This window comes from Ammospiza caudacuta, chromosome 6 (genome assembly GCF_027887145.1).
Source record: "Ammospiza caudacuta isolate bAmmCau1 chromosome 6, bAmmCau1.pri, whole genome shotgun sequence".
In the NCBI taxonomy this organism is placed as follows: Eukaryota; Metazoa; Chordata; class Aves; order Passeriformes; family Passerellidae; genus Ammospiza; species Ammospiza caudacuta.
Window position 1 is genome coordinate 32,335,191 of NC_080598.1, and position 15,321 is coordinate 32,350,511.

Here is a 15,321-nt window from a genome sequence, read left to right on the forward strand (position 1 = left end):
AGGCCTTCTTAAAACTTGAAACTTTGCACTCGAGGTAGCAGTTACAGAAAACAAGGACATCAGGCAGGCACAGAAAAAAGAGAAGTAGCAAAGGAGCTTAATACCTTATCAATGCTAGAGGGTTCTGAGGGGAAGAGGGCGTAGTCAGAAGAATTATCCCTATCTTGATTAGCATCAGAACAAAGGCCCACATTAGTTTGTCTGCACTAGGACTCCCTTAGAGTGCTGGATAATAACCTGCTTGAAAGCATTAAAGGGATTACCTCCCCACTTCACCCCCCTGAAATCTACACCCCTTCTCTAAAGGGGGATAAAAGGATGAGGTCCAAATAACAGCTTTATAATTTAATTCTCTGAAAGACATATCTGGGTAGCTTTTTCCAACTAAAACATCAAATATACAATACACAAGTACAATCCTTCTGTGATAAGTTTTCAAAGGTAACATCTGGGAGCAGGTAGGGGAAAAAATAAAATCAAAACAAAACCCATTTTTTGTTCAAGAGAAAAGGTCACATAGCGCAGGTGACTTATGACACATGCTTAACTCTGGAAGGCAGGAAGGACTTCAGTAGTTTCTTCAGCAAAACCAAGAAGTGGTACCAGAGTGGAGAATACAAGGAAAAAAACCCCACACCTTGTGGTATCTGAACTACACAAAAATCAGGTTAACAGTGGAGTAAAGAAAAATGCTAAGGCATGACTACAAAGGAGTCAGAACCTAAGAACATTTTAGAATACTTCCTGTTTCAAAAGCTAGAGATGCTAACACAAGTGGCTGTCTCACTGCAGGATGAGAACATAGAAGGCAACACATTCTGCCTTCAATTTACAGAAAAGTCACGGCATTTGGACAAAATGCAGGTTTTAAAAGCAAAAACTCATGAAAAACAAAGTAACAGCACCAGCTTTCATCTTACCTGGTATTGACACAGGCTGGCAACAACGGTTGTCAAATTAGCCAGATTAAACTGATGATTCAGCGACGACAGGTTGATTCACACACCTAGAACTGCACAAAAAAAAGCAGGTATTAGCCCTGTGAGTACAAAGAATGGCACTCTGTCATATAAAAGAGCAGGAGGCTTGAGGGGTAGAAGTAGTTCTATTATGTTTTTAGGACACAGGCACACAGCTATGCTTCTGATACAGACATTACTCAAAAAAAATCAGATCTGAGTCTGAGATGTACTGCACAAGTTACTCAAAATTAAAGAATATGCAAACTATCCTCACACATTCCATTTAAAAATCTCAAGGTAAGAAGAGAACAGTTTCAAGTGTAGCAGAACATTAACAAAAAAAAATTTCAGCAGCACTCAAGTTTATTTGATGGGGTTTTTTTTCAGCAGGACAGAAACCTCCCAAGTTACCCAAAATACACATACTAAAACTACATCAAGTCCAGCCATCAGATACACACATGCACTTTCAGTGATTGCAAATACTGCATACTTCCCAGATAAGCATAACAGAAATTTATTTCTATAGTGCCAAAATTCACAGGTATGTTTCGTTGTCTCATCACTGTATACACTCTTTTTATTCAGCACTACTACTGAAAATTCCAATACTTAAAAAGATGGCTATTAATAAGGCAAACCCTCTCCACTTCGGGAAGCACAACAACAAACTGAGAACTGGGAAAACTGGTCATCCAAGTGAGAGCAAAAGCTATGCAGCTGAAAGGAATTTTTGTCTAGCCTGCTTAAATATCTCCTTTGTTGCTAAACATTTCATTGTCACATTTAAATGTCAACTTTTAAGTCACAGAATTGTGCAAGGTCTGCAAGACAGGAAAACCACAAAGAGACCTGAGATGAAAGTTCTCACAGCTAATGAAATGAAAAGTAAACCTAGCAAAGTGCTCTTCACATCTCTGATATGCTTACGAAAAGACACAAACCCTGATCTTACAACCTTGCTCCCCCATACCCATGAAATTCTTTTTAATTAATCTCTGTTAGCAAGTTTGTATGGTTTTGTAGTCTACTCATATACCAGGGCAAAGCTTGCAGTGAGTCTCCAGCATGCTTTTGCTGCACATCACAGAATGAGTCCGCAGCATTTCACGATCACGCAGCTCTTTGCAATAGTGCTTTAGCTTATAAAGACAGACTACTCGATTTTCCTTAGGGAAAACAGGACCCTCCCTTTCCTGAAGCAAGCAGCATGCCCTTTTTGGACTTTGAAAAGAGTGAGGGGCCCTCAGAGAGAAGCTGGCTTTAAAGCTTTCAGGATGATCGCACATATGGCCACTGGCTGGCCCGTGGCATATGCGGCAGCAGATGGAGAAGTGAAGCTTTCATACCCTCTGAGCAATGCTCTGCAATTTTGACACTTCTCTTGAAAAGCAGATATGTCAATCACCCTCCCAGGCTGGTGTTTTGGCACAGAAGAGATTCTCCTCAGTCTGTGCATCAGATTACAGGGTATTTTAGAGGCAGTTTCTGTCTTCGCTTTCAAATATAATGAATCCATAGACAGCAGAGAATGATAACTGGTTGTTGTCTTCACTGAACATCAGCTGGCTGTTGGCTCATTAGAGAGCCACACATACCCAGTATGCACTTTCCTTTAAAGGAGGGGTGGGGGGAGGTGTTTTAATTAACATTAGAGCACCTTACTGGGTCTCACAAATAAAATGCCTTTTGAGAGTGGTCAGCACAAATGGGCTCCAATACCCAAAGCGGATTCTAACACATCCTCTCATAAAACTGTATTAGTGGGGGCTGCTCTAATATATTGTGCTTGAAGATTTTTAAGAAGTTATTTACAGAGAAAAGAAAACCCAAAAAGCATAAATATGTTGAAGATATTCAAGCATTTCACTAACCTGTAGGCTTAACACTACACGTACAGCTCCTTTCAAAGCAAGCAGCCTTTAACATCATTCTCAAGCTCACTCACAGCAATTGAGGAGTTGGGAAGGGTGTTGTTTGGTTTTGGTTTGCTTACTAATTTTTTAAAGACCAATTAATCAGCAGGGTTTCCCTCTTAAAACTTATGTACCCCTAAAGGTCCTGCAGAAAGAGACCTAATATACCAACATAACTTCTTTTCTATCTTCATTCCCAAACAGGCTGCAAACTTGGTTTTGATCAGAAATTCTTGCAATTCCCACTCATTTTATTACAAAATCCCATTAAATCAATGCAAGGGAAAAAAAAGGAACTGCACTGAAGTATAGCAATATTATAAACTGTAAGGAAAATTAGTTGAGGAAAAATGTAAATGGCTTTGAAGTTTTCCAAATGGTCCTGGCACTTTTGAAGTGTAAGCTAAGGGAGCTATGAACAGAGACACGGTATTGAAGCTGGCTCATTTCTGAGCATGAGGTTAAAATGGTGCACATTTCAGCCTTGCAAAGTTCAATTGCCTACCAGGAAGTTACTCCTATGGCAAGTAAGAATTAAACACTGTAAGAATTAAAGCCATTCTATTCTGTAGCACAAATATGACATGGTGTTTTATTTACCACATGAAAGTGATTCCAGCAGCCAATTTCCCATGACTCTGCTCAACCAGCTCCAAAAGCTGTACTTTGCCTTGTTACAAGGTTACCACAGCAGTGATGACCAACCCATTCCACTCAACACTCACTTATACCAGGAAGGCAATTTACAGCTGGTGGGCTGGTGGCCACGCTAGCAGCTCCCCTCAGGGAATCACCAGAGTGACATGAGACACAGAGATCCCTTGTGCTGCAGACAAAGCTCCACTTTTGGAGCCTGCCCACCGTTCAACACACACGGAAAGAGAAACTGGGGGGACAGCTGAGACAGTGGGAAAGCAGTAGGGGTTTTACACCTCCAACTCCTGGTCCTGCAACTCTTCAATGTGAGCTTCCTTAAAAAACTGCCTTGGATTACTATACACAAATATTTAAAACAAATAAATAAGCAAGCAAACAACAGGCCAGGCTTTCACTGGTCTCTTATTAGCATCACTATGCTTAGTCTGAAAACAGACTGTGCAGACTGCATCATGTAGTAAGCCATGTGAGAGCATTAAGCTTCCTGTGAGAGAGCAGTAGCTGCCACTGCTCAATAACAAAACAGCCAACATATGAATGGCAGATGAAAACTTTTCTTGTACATACAAAAGCTCACTTCCTGACATTTATAGGAAGTACTTCTAGTGATTAAAGTTAAAATCAATTCTTGCAGCTGCATAAACAAGACTTCTAGCAGAGTCAGGGAAAATACCGTCTACATTAACTACAGACTAGCAAAGCCACATGAATTACACAGATGGGCTTAAAAAGACAGAGTGTGCTTCACTGAAGTAATCTACCTGCTCCCAACTACAACACTCTGTGCTGGAGGTTAAACTGTTACATCTGAAATAATTCTACTTGTAACCAGAGTAACTTAATGACAAGAGAGTAAACATGTATGATGGCATTTCTAGGACATGACACTTGTCATGACAACTAGACATAATTATAGACTAGTGTATTTTGGCAAAAGAAATCTACTGTAAGTAATACCACAATACCTTTGCTATATATGGGTTAATTTTTCCCTTTCCCTGTTCTAGGAAAAGTCTTCATGTTTATATTTACATATTCCTAAAGCAGAATTCAATCCCTGCTGCCCCTCCTCCCTCCTTCCCAGTCTTTCAGGCAAACAGGTTGTGGGACCAACCCTGCCAGTGAAAGATGCCTCTCCCAGCTAAGCCTCATCAGCTGGGATCAGCTGGTTACAGCAGCCAACAAGTGGCTCAGAGGGCAGAGGAGCTGCAAGGAGTCCTTGTGCCAAGCAGAGTGCACAAAAGGACATAGTTCAGGAAACTTTGGAGCAAGGCTTCCAAGCTACTGTCCTTTCATGCAGTTACTCACAGATAATAGGCTTCTCTGGAAGTATCTCACGTGAGCAAAAAGAGATGTAACCTTCAAAAGGGAAAAAACATACAGCAGCAGTGGCCTGACACAGACCCTGAGTGCAGCATCCAGCCTTCCTGGACTGACAGAGGCCAGCAGCTTACATCTGTTTGCTCACAAAAGCAGAACAAGCAAGAGCCGTATTTGGGCAGTACAGCAGTAGGCGGCTGTGGTGTGAGACAGTACACCGATAAAAAGCAGAACTGACGCAACAGGAACAGTCACAGAAACCCAAATCTATGGTTAGGACGTTGCACGGCTGAGGTTAAGGCCATGGCAGGCTGCTCTCACTGAGAGTTGAAACAATTCTCGAGGCAGGAGCAAAGCAGCAGAATACAACCCTGACCCCAAGAGAGAATAAATTCCACCAAAACCCCTGTGCTGCAGGCAGGATGCACACCTAGTGACTCCAGTTGCCATTACTTGCTGACTGCCCAGGCAGCTCTGCTCAAGCAGCCATTTCAATCCACCTTCACACACTGCACTAAATATAAACTGCTGATAACTGTGTGGAAACTGTTCCAGCAGAGACATGGAGCACTGCACAACTCAAGGGCATTGGGTCCTCCTCAAAATCTGCAGGTGGTCAATTTGCATGACAAGCAGAGAGAAGGGGACAGAGCAAAGTCTCTGCTACATTTGTGGTTGGGAAATTTCTGTCTTGAGATTAGTACTTTCCCAGACCCATACTTTAGAGAGTAATCTGCCTTTAAAGAGGATATGGGGGCACCTGGGTTTTGCCAGTAACTTGTCTAAGAGGAGGTTATGGCTCCCTTATCATGTGTTACTTCACTCTACAGTGACCTTCAATTTTAAAATCTAGTTAGATTAAGTTGCAGATCTTTCAAGCACATCCTTCACCCAGCGGCCCTTAAAGAAACATTCTTTCCTACTGTCAGATGGTACTGTCTTTTCTAGTGATCCATAAAACACTCATTTAAATAACAGGACAAGCCAACGTAAGAGGGAAGATGAAATTGCAAACAAGAAAAAGAAAACTAGTTCTTTCTCAAAGTTTTGCTTAGAGAATTACTACCAGAAACAACATGAAAGTTACAAAGACAAAAGTATGATCTGTAAAGCTGCCAGTGCCACAACTGGCCATCAGATTACATTACTAGAAAGAATTATTCTCTCTTCATGAAAATACACCCCCCAAAAAGCATGTCATGAAAAGAAGAAAAGGAGGCAGACTCACAGAGATTTATGGCAGACACCTGAAGAGGGGGATGAAATCAACGATAAACTACAGACACCATAGAGAGCACCGATCCTTAGAGCACTGGCATTTAATATGTAAATTCCTTCTCTGCTTCGGCATTTTGCCTCCCTTTGATGTACACAGACAAGTTCAAACTAGAGATGAGAACTGGGAGAGTTCCCTTTCTCCATTATCTCAAGATTTTTTCTTGTCTAAGCAACAGTTAAGTGCTTTAACTACATCACTTATGCATCTGTTCAGAAGGGAAAAGAAAAAAAAATCACTAGAAAGAGAAGTATAACAAATATTATTAAAGGAGAGAGTCAGTGTTTTCCCAGCTCTGATGCAGATGTAAGCAGCTAGCTGGTGCCCAACAGCTATAGCGCAGCCTAGGAGAAGAGAAAGGCTGATAACAGAGATACTCTGGAAAAGATCCAGATGTCTTGAGCCTAGTCCTACTGCATGAAAAATTAGAGGTTAAACACCTCCTCTTAAGAACTTTTCTTGCTATTGTTCTGACCACGACTCTTCTGAACAAGCTGCATTGCTCCAGAAACCTCAGGAATTACGGTGACAATAGATTCCTGCCAAGAGAAGCACCATTACATAATAGCTTTTATGGGAACACGCACAAAAAGCCACTAGGAAGTGCAGACAAGTGCAAGATCCTCTCTGCCCATCGGCTCAGTTTAGCTCTTAACTACTTCAGAATTTTTTTAATTTATATATTTACTTCCTCTCATTCCCTTTCACTCAACAAAATCTGTGTTACTGTAACTACACTGAGATCATGTCTATTCCCCACAATAACATAACCCCTTTGAGAATACGCCCACTTGAAACTACTGTATTTGCATTAATCTGTTTAAAAGAACACTTCAAAGCTAAAAAACTGTATGACTATTTCCATCAGTATATTAGAAAGAAGAACAATTGATTATGGTATTTTTTCATCCTTTACCCAATTTTAGGGATACTTAGAACAATTATTGCATGTCCGTTCTAAGAAGCCTAGCACGGCTATTTTTGAGTTCCAGGTCTTCCACGGGGGATTTACCATAGATTTGTTACACGCACAAGTAGAAGCTCAGCCTAAGCACTGCACACGTGTAAAGGCAGCTGCTACGGAAGCTCTGACCTCTGGGCAGTGTTAAAGCACCACAAAGAAGAAAGCAAGATGAAAACCTAACAAACAAAGTTTCTCACGTTGAATTGTCCGCAGCAGTGTCTCCACTACCACCTTCATCTCAGACACCACTTTCCCTGTGTTTCCCCATGCACCTAAAAGCTCTGCGAAAGGAAAACGCGAAGACCGCGGCGAACGCTTATCCGCTGTTACTTAGGGGTTTTAAACCCTAGAGGTTCACCCCGCACCAAGCGAATCCTCACGCCCGAAGACACACACACTTCAAGATCGCTGACCTCAGAGAGAGCCCAGCTCTGCCGCCACCACCGACCACCCGCCGCTGTGACACGAGGGAGCCGCAGGTACCACAGGTGACATTATGTAAGGGAGGCGGCCGGGCAGCCGGCCGGGGAAGGGCTCCCGCCGCAGCCCCGAGCACCGCCAGCTCCGTGCGGGGCCGCACCCGGGCAGGGCTCCCCCCGCGGGCCACCGGGGGAGCGCCGCCGACACCTTCCGGCTCCCGGCTCCCGGCCCCCGCCCAGCACACGCTCCCCGCTCCCCGGCGGCGGGCCCGGCTCGGCGCCCCGCCGCAACCAGCCCGCTGCCCCCGCCCCGCGCCCCGGCGGCCCCTGGGCTGCGCGCCCTCCCCCCGCGGCACCGGCGGGCGCTCACCGTGCGGTGCTCACCCGGCGGGCGGGCTCGGCGGGCGGGCTGGGGCGGCGGTGCCGCTGGCGCTGCAGGTCGGCGGCCGCACGCCCCGGCCGCCCCGGCGTCTCGCCCGCCCAACGCCCCGGCCGCCGCCGCGCGCCAGGCCCCGCCCAGCCCCGCGAGCTGGGCCCGGCGGCGCGCGGGGCGGGGCGGGGCGGGGCAGCCCTTAAAGGAGCCGCTCGAGGAGGCGCGGCCGGAGGGGGGCGCTGCGGCGCGGCCCGCGGGGGGCGGAGCGCGGCCGGAGCGCCGCCCCGCCCCGCCGCAACCAGCGACGGCCGCTGTTGGGAGCCGGGGGTTCGTGTGGGCTCGTCGCCTCTCCGCGGGGCGGCGTGCGGCTGCACGGACACGTGGCGCTCGCTCTCGGCACGGCACCGGGGAACAACGGCTGTGAGCGGAGCTGGAGCCTCCTAATGCCTTCTGCGGATCCGTGCCGGAGGAGAAGCGGCTCCGCAGCAGCAGCAACAGCAGGGGAGAGCGGTGTTGCACAGCCCCGGCCGTCTCCTTGCGCTGCCGGGCGCCGGGGCAGCGCACGGTGAGCGTGTCCCTTGCCCTTGTCGCGGCTGCGGAGCCACCCCAGAGCTCGGGCAGTGCGGAGACTCAGCCATGGGCACGCTCCTGCCAACTCGCCACAGCGGCAGGAAGCCATGGCAATGCTCCTGCACAGGCGCCCTGCCGCCAGCCCGTTCCTCGGCCCTTCCCACAGCTCCCGGGCTGCTGGCACACCCTCGGCACTCGGCTGGGGACAGCCCGCGGGAGCACAGGGCTCGGCTGGGCCCGGCCTGCGGTGCGGCACCAGCGCTGCCACACTGCTGGCTGCGAGCTCCAAGGCTGCGCTGGTGCAGGAGGCCACACTCGCGCTCGCAGGGGTGCCGTGCACACACGCGTAGGGGATGCTCACACCTGGCCACCTCCTCCCTCTCCATCTGCTTTTTACGGCTGCTCCCAAGACTACACTCCTGTATCCAAACGTGCCTTCAGGAAGGATTCCTTGCTTTGCTTTCCTTTCTCTTGCTTGAACTAACACCTACTTTCTATGGATCTGCTACATTATTCATATTTTGCTGTGGAGAGTGAGCTGTTCTTCCTCTTATGTGGGGAAGGAACCATTCTACTGGAAAGGTAGAGGAAGGGAAGTTTACCTATTTTTCTGCAATAGTACGGTGATCATTCATAGTAAAAGCCCATAACAGGTTATAGCTCACCAATCATTTACCATTATTTCATCAGATGTAGGAAATAAATATGATAGATCACAAAACATTGCTTATAAATACTCCCCTTGTAAGCACTTCAACACCAAAAAGCAGGAAAAAACTACATCATCATCTGGAAAACATGCCTAAAGGCAGGAAGGAAGAGTGGGAGCTAGAGCTGCACGCAAACCTGCTGATTCACACAGCTGTTCTTTTTGTCACATCTCAGATGCAAAGGTGGAAGGCATGGAATGAAAATACTGGTCTGTGTTTTGCTGTGCTTTGATCAATTAGTGCAGCTGTCCTGAGTCTGAAGGAAAAGTTCAGAAACCTTTGTACCTCTGAAATAAAAGAGCTGTGAGGAGGCTGCCGCAGTACTCCCTCTGCTCATGGCATTAGTGCACAGAGAAAGGTGCAATTCCTGGCAGATTCTCACTAAAATTACTTCTCACTAGGAGCTGATTCATCACATTTTTAGCTTCAACCGGTTCAACTTTTTGAACGTTTAGAGATCCTTTTATTTCTGTGCTATACTTTGTTTCTGTAATTTTCATTCATACATATTTCTCTTTATAACTGTATCAAGCCATAATAAAACCACTAAATTCTTCCTTTGAGGCCTCAGATACACTAATTTGGCTGTGCTTATTTTTTTGTTTATCACAGAATCACAGAAATCAGCATTCACAGACCATCTTAAATGTCCAAAGTATCACACAGACATTAACTAATGCCTTTTACATTGAATTTGCCACACTGCATTAGATCACCAGTTGGTCTAATCCAACATCCTGTTACCAGCAATAGCCAACTGCCAGTGCCTCAGAGGAGCTAAATGCCACCAACTGCCCCCAGAACAGTTACAGCCTTCTTCCAGGCAAATGCCTGTGACCAGCTGGTTCCAATCTTCTCAGGCTCCAGGTTCTGAAGAAGGAGGTGAGACATTTTCTCCTTATTACATGTGTCAAAAAAGAAAAGGAAGGTTGGGAGCTGCTACCATCAGAGCACCTCTCCCCAGGGCACAAAGCTTATGGTCTCAACCCAGGTATTTTGGCACAACTTTCCTAATGTTCATTTTCCAGTTGCTTGAATGGAGATGAAAATAAATAATTCATTGAAACACTTCATTTTCAGTAATAGAAATTTTAAAGCATAAAAGCTGCCAAACTCCACCAGAAGGTCAAAGCATGCTTAGTTTGTGTGGCCCCATCTGATTAAATAATTAATTTCTTATCCAGTGGTTATGGATGTTGCTTTTACTCCACAGAAGAGTTTTACTGTCACATAAGTCTTAGTCCATCAATACACTCCTTTCTGGCAGGGACACAGATGGGATTTGGTCAGACTTACTAGCACAGGGCTGGGGAAAAGGGCAGCCCATACATTGGGGCAGTGAGACAGCCCACATCACATTTTGCCCTGGTTCTTTTGGCAAACCTGCAGCAGTGGAAGCTGGCCCAGAGAGGACATGTTTTACAACAATATAAAACATTTCTCATAGTGATGCAAATGCATACTGTTCTGCATGCCTTCATAGACCCCACAGGGACAGTGGCTGCCCTCCAGATCCAGATCTGCCACTGGATTAATCAAATAAAACAAACATATTTTTAATCCCAGACTTGAAATTTGTATCCTGCCATTCAAACTTGAAAAGCCTTTCACAACCTTGTGAAAACAAATGTTACTTCTTACCCTCCTGCACACATCTGCCCATTCCTTCCCTCCCATGATGGACTTCTGTAGTAGGTTGACTCTGGCTGGATTCCAGGCACCCACCAAACCCCTCTGTCACTCCCCTCTGCAGCTGGACAGGAAAGAGAAAATATAACAAAGGGTTCATGAGTTGCAATAAGGACCAGGAGAGATCACTCATCAAATACCAGAACGGACAAAAACAGGATAGAATTAGAGATATTAACTGAATTTATTAGTAAAAAAAAAAAAATAGAGCAGGATGCTAAGAAGTAAAGTAAAACCTTTGAAACACCTTCCCTCCACCCATTCCTCCTTCTTGACCTCTACTTCCTCCCCCAGCAGCACAGGAGGACGGGGAATGAGGGCTATGGTCAGTTTATCACCCATGGCTTCTCACACTGCACAGGGAGAGGAACCCTTCCCCTGTTTCACTGTGGGTCCCTCCCACAGCAGACAGTTCTCCATGAATTTCTCCAGCCTGAGTCCATCTCACAAACAGCTCTCTCTGAACTGCCACAACCTGAGTCCATCCCACTGACCTCAGTCCTGCTCTAACTGCTGCAGTGTGGGTCACTCTTCCACGGGGTGCAGGCCTTCAAGGACAGGCATTACCACCACTCCTAGCTGGTGTTTAGCCTTGATTAGAGGCACATCCATCTGTGGAGCCACCAGGGATTGGCTCTGCTGAACATGAAGGAAGCTTCTAGCAGCTTCTCACAGCAGGCACCCCTGTGGCCCTCCCCACTGCTGCCAAAGCTTGGCCAAGGAAACCCAAAATTTAAAAAATTATTCAACTCTGTTCAGGTGCCACATACCTAACATGGCTCCAATTTCAAGGTAAATTCACTTCTGAGAGAAGCCACTGATAAAATATGATTTCTGATGGTAGTGCTCTGCTAGAAAGGGTCTCACAACAGTCTAAGCACTATCAGAGGAGAAAAAATATAATCTAAGAGATAATGTTACTTCAGGCTGTCACACAATCTATCCTTGGCCAGGAGCCTTGGTAATGTTACCATGCTGTGTGACCTCCTTCTCCGCAGCACTGTGTGCCCAGCAGACAAAGAGGGAGTGCTGCACCTGCTCCATGCCATTTGTTCTCTCCTCCACATCGATGCCCAGCAAACCAAAAGACTAAAACACCTTCACTCTAAGGATAGGCTGCTGCAGACACATTGAGCTCTCAGCTCAGTCATCCAAGACTTTTTGGGTCCAGAGAACTCTCTCACAAACCCTTTTTTCTCAGAGAGAGCTCTTATTGCTAAGATGCAGGAGAGCTACTCACATTTTTCTGTTTCCATCAACCCCCCACATCCAGATTCCAGTGGGAAAGCAGGTAGCTGGCATCACACCAGAGATGCCTTTTGTTTCTTGGATCTACCAGCATGCCAGGCCTCATTCTAGCAAACAGCATCTCCCACTTGGGCATACATGGCAGCCACATACACTCTTGTTCCTCCTTTGCTTCTTGCTGGGAACACCTCTGTGACCTATTGGCAACTTGTTTGAAATGGGATTTGTGCAGGAGTAAATCAGTTTTTAAGTGCTGTCAAAATCCTCACAGTCCATTAGCCTCCTGTAGATTACACCTCTGTTGTTTTGCTTTCATTTTTTTCCCCACTTCCTTTTGCACACATCTCCTGGCCTGCTAGCCCTCAGTTACACTTCCAGTATCATACACTGGAACCCATGCACATTTTTTGTGTTTAGCAGGGCATTATTAATACTTAGAGTAGATGTAAATAGAGCAGCTCATCTCCAAAAGACTATTAAAGCAACATGGGAAAAACAAGAATAAAAGAGTAATCTTGGCACACCATCCACCCTTTTGCCTTGTTAGGGCACTTGAGTTCACAGTCTGCTGATGAAGAACAGGTAAGGCTAAACCTGGCTATAAGCACCATCCTTGCCATGACATTTCCTTTCTTGGAGTACCACAAACACGCACCGCATTAAGAGATTTTTTTTTTATTCCTGAAATGCAGCATATAGTTGTGGAGCAGTCATCAGGGCTGTCATGCTGTCATGGGAGCAAGAAGCTCCAGCTCACACCCTGGAGTTTATAGGGATTTGGGTCTTGAAGCTGCACTACTTTCTTCTGTACATATAGGCCTGTACCAGAGAAGCTCAAAAAAAAAAAAAAATCTCCTGGAAACTACCCAGAGCTTTTCTCTCTGAGGGAAACAAATGAGGCCTTAATTAATTTTCTTTCAAATACAGCAAATTGACTTCTGCTCCAGTTGTGCTAGTTTCAAGCCACACAGCACAATGGTATTAATTCCACTTCACTTAAGGGCTAAATGTTCAGAGCAAGGAAAAAGGAGTTTCCTGTAGGTCTTGCTACAGTTGAAGTCAACAACCAAACCACCCTGATTTTCATAGGAGTTGTTTCTTCAGAGTCTGCATTTCTGAGGGTGACTGTGACATGTCCCTGGGTTAGCACAGCAAAATGCAGGATACATGAAAGGCACTGGCTGAGCAAATTGCCTGGTCCTTTGCATATTTTTAAAGGTCTGCCACATCCTGCCTCAAATTTCATTTTACAGGCTCAAAGATAGAACCACTTTTAGTGCCCTGTCCTAAGGCTAGCTTACTGGTTCACTGATCATCCTAACTAGCCCTGCTGTCTCAAACTCACTTTAATCTTTTTTAACACCAGAATCTTGCCTCCAGGATTTCCCAACATTGGAATAATACACAGTGTTCTGCACAGGGTCTCCTCAGTACCTTGCAAACCAGTGGTGTCCTCCCTTGCTATCAGAGACACTTTGCCCAATAAACCAGAAGATCACATTTGCCTTCTTAGTATTTGCTTCCTTTGGGTACAATCAGCACCCATGCCATGTCCAGAGAATGACACTCAAAACCCAGCAGAACAATTTGCCTGGACACAGTGCCACTGTACAGCAGCCATCCTGCACAGGTATCTCACTGTGGTGTTCTTCAGGGCCATGGACCTGTACTGGCACCATCTTGTGAATTTCATCCCTGAGAGTTAGAAGAAAAAAAAATGTACAACAAAACCCAAATCACTGAGTACAGCGAGCCTGTTAGTTCAAGGAGAGAAACTGCAGGATCTGACCTATATACACATGTATAGGAAGCACCAATTCTACAAAACTGCTATGGTAAATTATCCATCATCCCACCCTCTTTAGCATGTTCAATGATACAGTAGCTGCATCACTGCTTATGTGCTACAGTAAAGAGGTAAAGGGGATCTAAGATGATAAAGGACAAAACCTCCTTCACCATAAAATCCTGTAAGCAATTTAAGTTACCTTCCAACCATCTTAAATTCCTCCCGCTGCCAAGTTTATCTAATGTACTTGTTATTCAGTTTCATTATCACATTGACTATGCACTGCTTAGGGAAGGTGCTATTATTCCTCTTCACAGATGGAAGAGGGTGGTACAGATCCCATAGATACCAACTTCCACCATTTGCTTAGTAAGAAAGTGACAAGCAAAGAACTGAACCTGCTCCTGTCTAACATCCATTGTTCTCAACCCTTCCTGCTTTCCAACAACTTCATGCTCCACGATTTCCCAAAAAGCAACCCAATTTACTCTCAGCTTCTCCTCTGTCAACCCTGAAAATTAAATTATAAAGTCAGGTTTCTCTTGACTAATTCTTCACAATTAAGGGTAGCTGTAGAAGTCTTTCTATTACACAGTAGGTTTTTGTTACGGGACATTTGTTAACTTCTTGGATTTCCACCCGTTCTTTTCTCATGATTTTGCATTGTTTGGCTACATACAGACTCTGTACACCTCAAGAAAGCAGCAAATCTTCATTTTCTTTTCTTTATATAAAAATCAGCCCTTTTCAAGCTGCATACTAGAACTACTGTCTGCTGACTTTCATATTTTCTGAGGCAACATCTGGCATAAAAAATTGATTGCAAATATGATCAGTTAGGAAGATTTTCTTCTAGCAGTCTTCCAGCTGGCTTTATTCCCAGAAATCGGCCCAACGGAAAAGAAAAATCTATTTGGCACTGTCTCCAGCTGCAATTACTCATTCTTCAGGTAGAACAGTTTTCCCCTTGGGGAGGTTTTGCTGACATGCGATTCACATGATGGGTTCTAAACTGAACTGGAACTGGTATGGCCTCTGGGGTTCTGGACAGGTGCTCCCTGATGCCTAAGTAATTCAGAAACCCTGCTCATGCTGTAAAAGATTAATAGAGGTTATCCCCTCCAAAATCTAAGCATATAACTATAGGTATAATTTGAGGAATTTAAATGTAATCCTATCATTATGGGTAGTAGGTTTCAGCTGCAGCATTCACCCATAATTAAGCAGAATTATTCATAAGGGGCTTTGGCCAAAGTCATGGCAGCATTGTAGCTCAGGTCATTGTTAAACAGTGTTAAAACAGCAGGGGCCATTCAGGCTTGGGCTACCTCCTGTGGACCTAATGTGGGAGAGTGATGCAACCTGCCCATGTGTGTTCACTTTGCCTTCCTGAGCGGGATATTTGTCCTCCAGCTCTCCTGAATTCAA

General features: G+C 45.3%; 1 protein-coding gene across 2 annotated transcripts in view; it reads right to left on the reverse strand.

Annotated features, from left to right (window-relative positions):
• SUSD6 (sushi domain containing 6) overlaps positions 1-7,997 on the reverse strand; it is a 79,430-nt gene extending 71,433 nt beyond the window's left edge. For both annotated transcript variants that reach the window (XM_058806623.1, XM_058806622.1), the window contains exons 1-2: positions 7,885-7,997; positions 921-1,012 (exon numbers count right to left, since the gene is read on the reverse strand). The gene's annotated coding sequence lies outside the window, so the exon portion shown is untranslated. The remainder of the gene's footprint in view (positions 1-920; positions 1,013-7,884) is intronic.
• Positions 7,998-15,321: the final 7,324 nt, after the last annotated feature.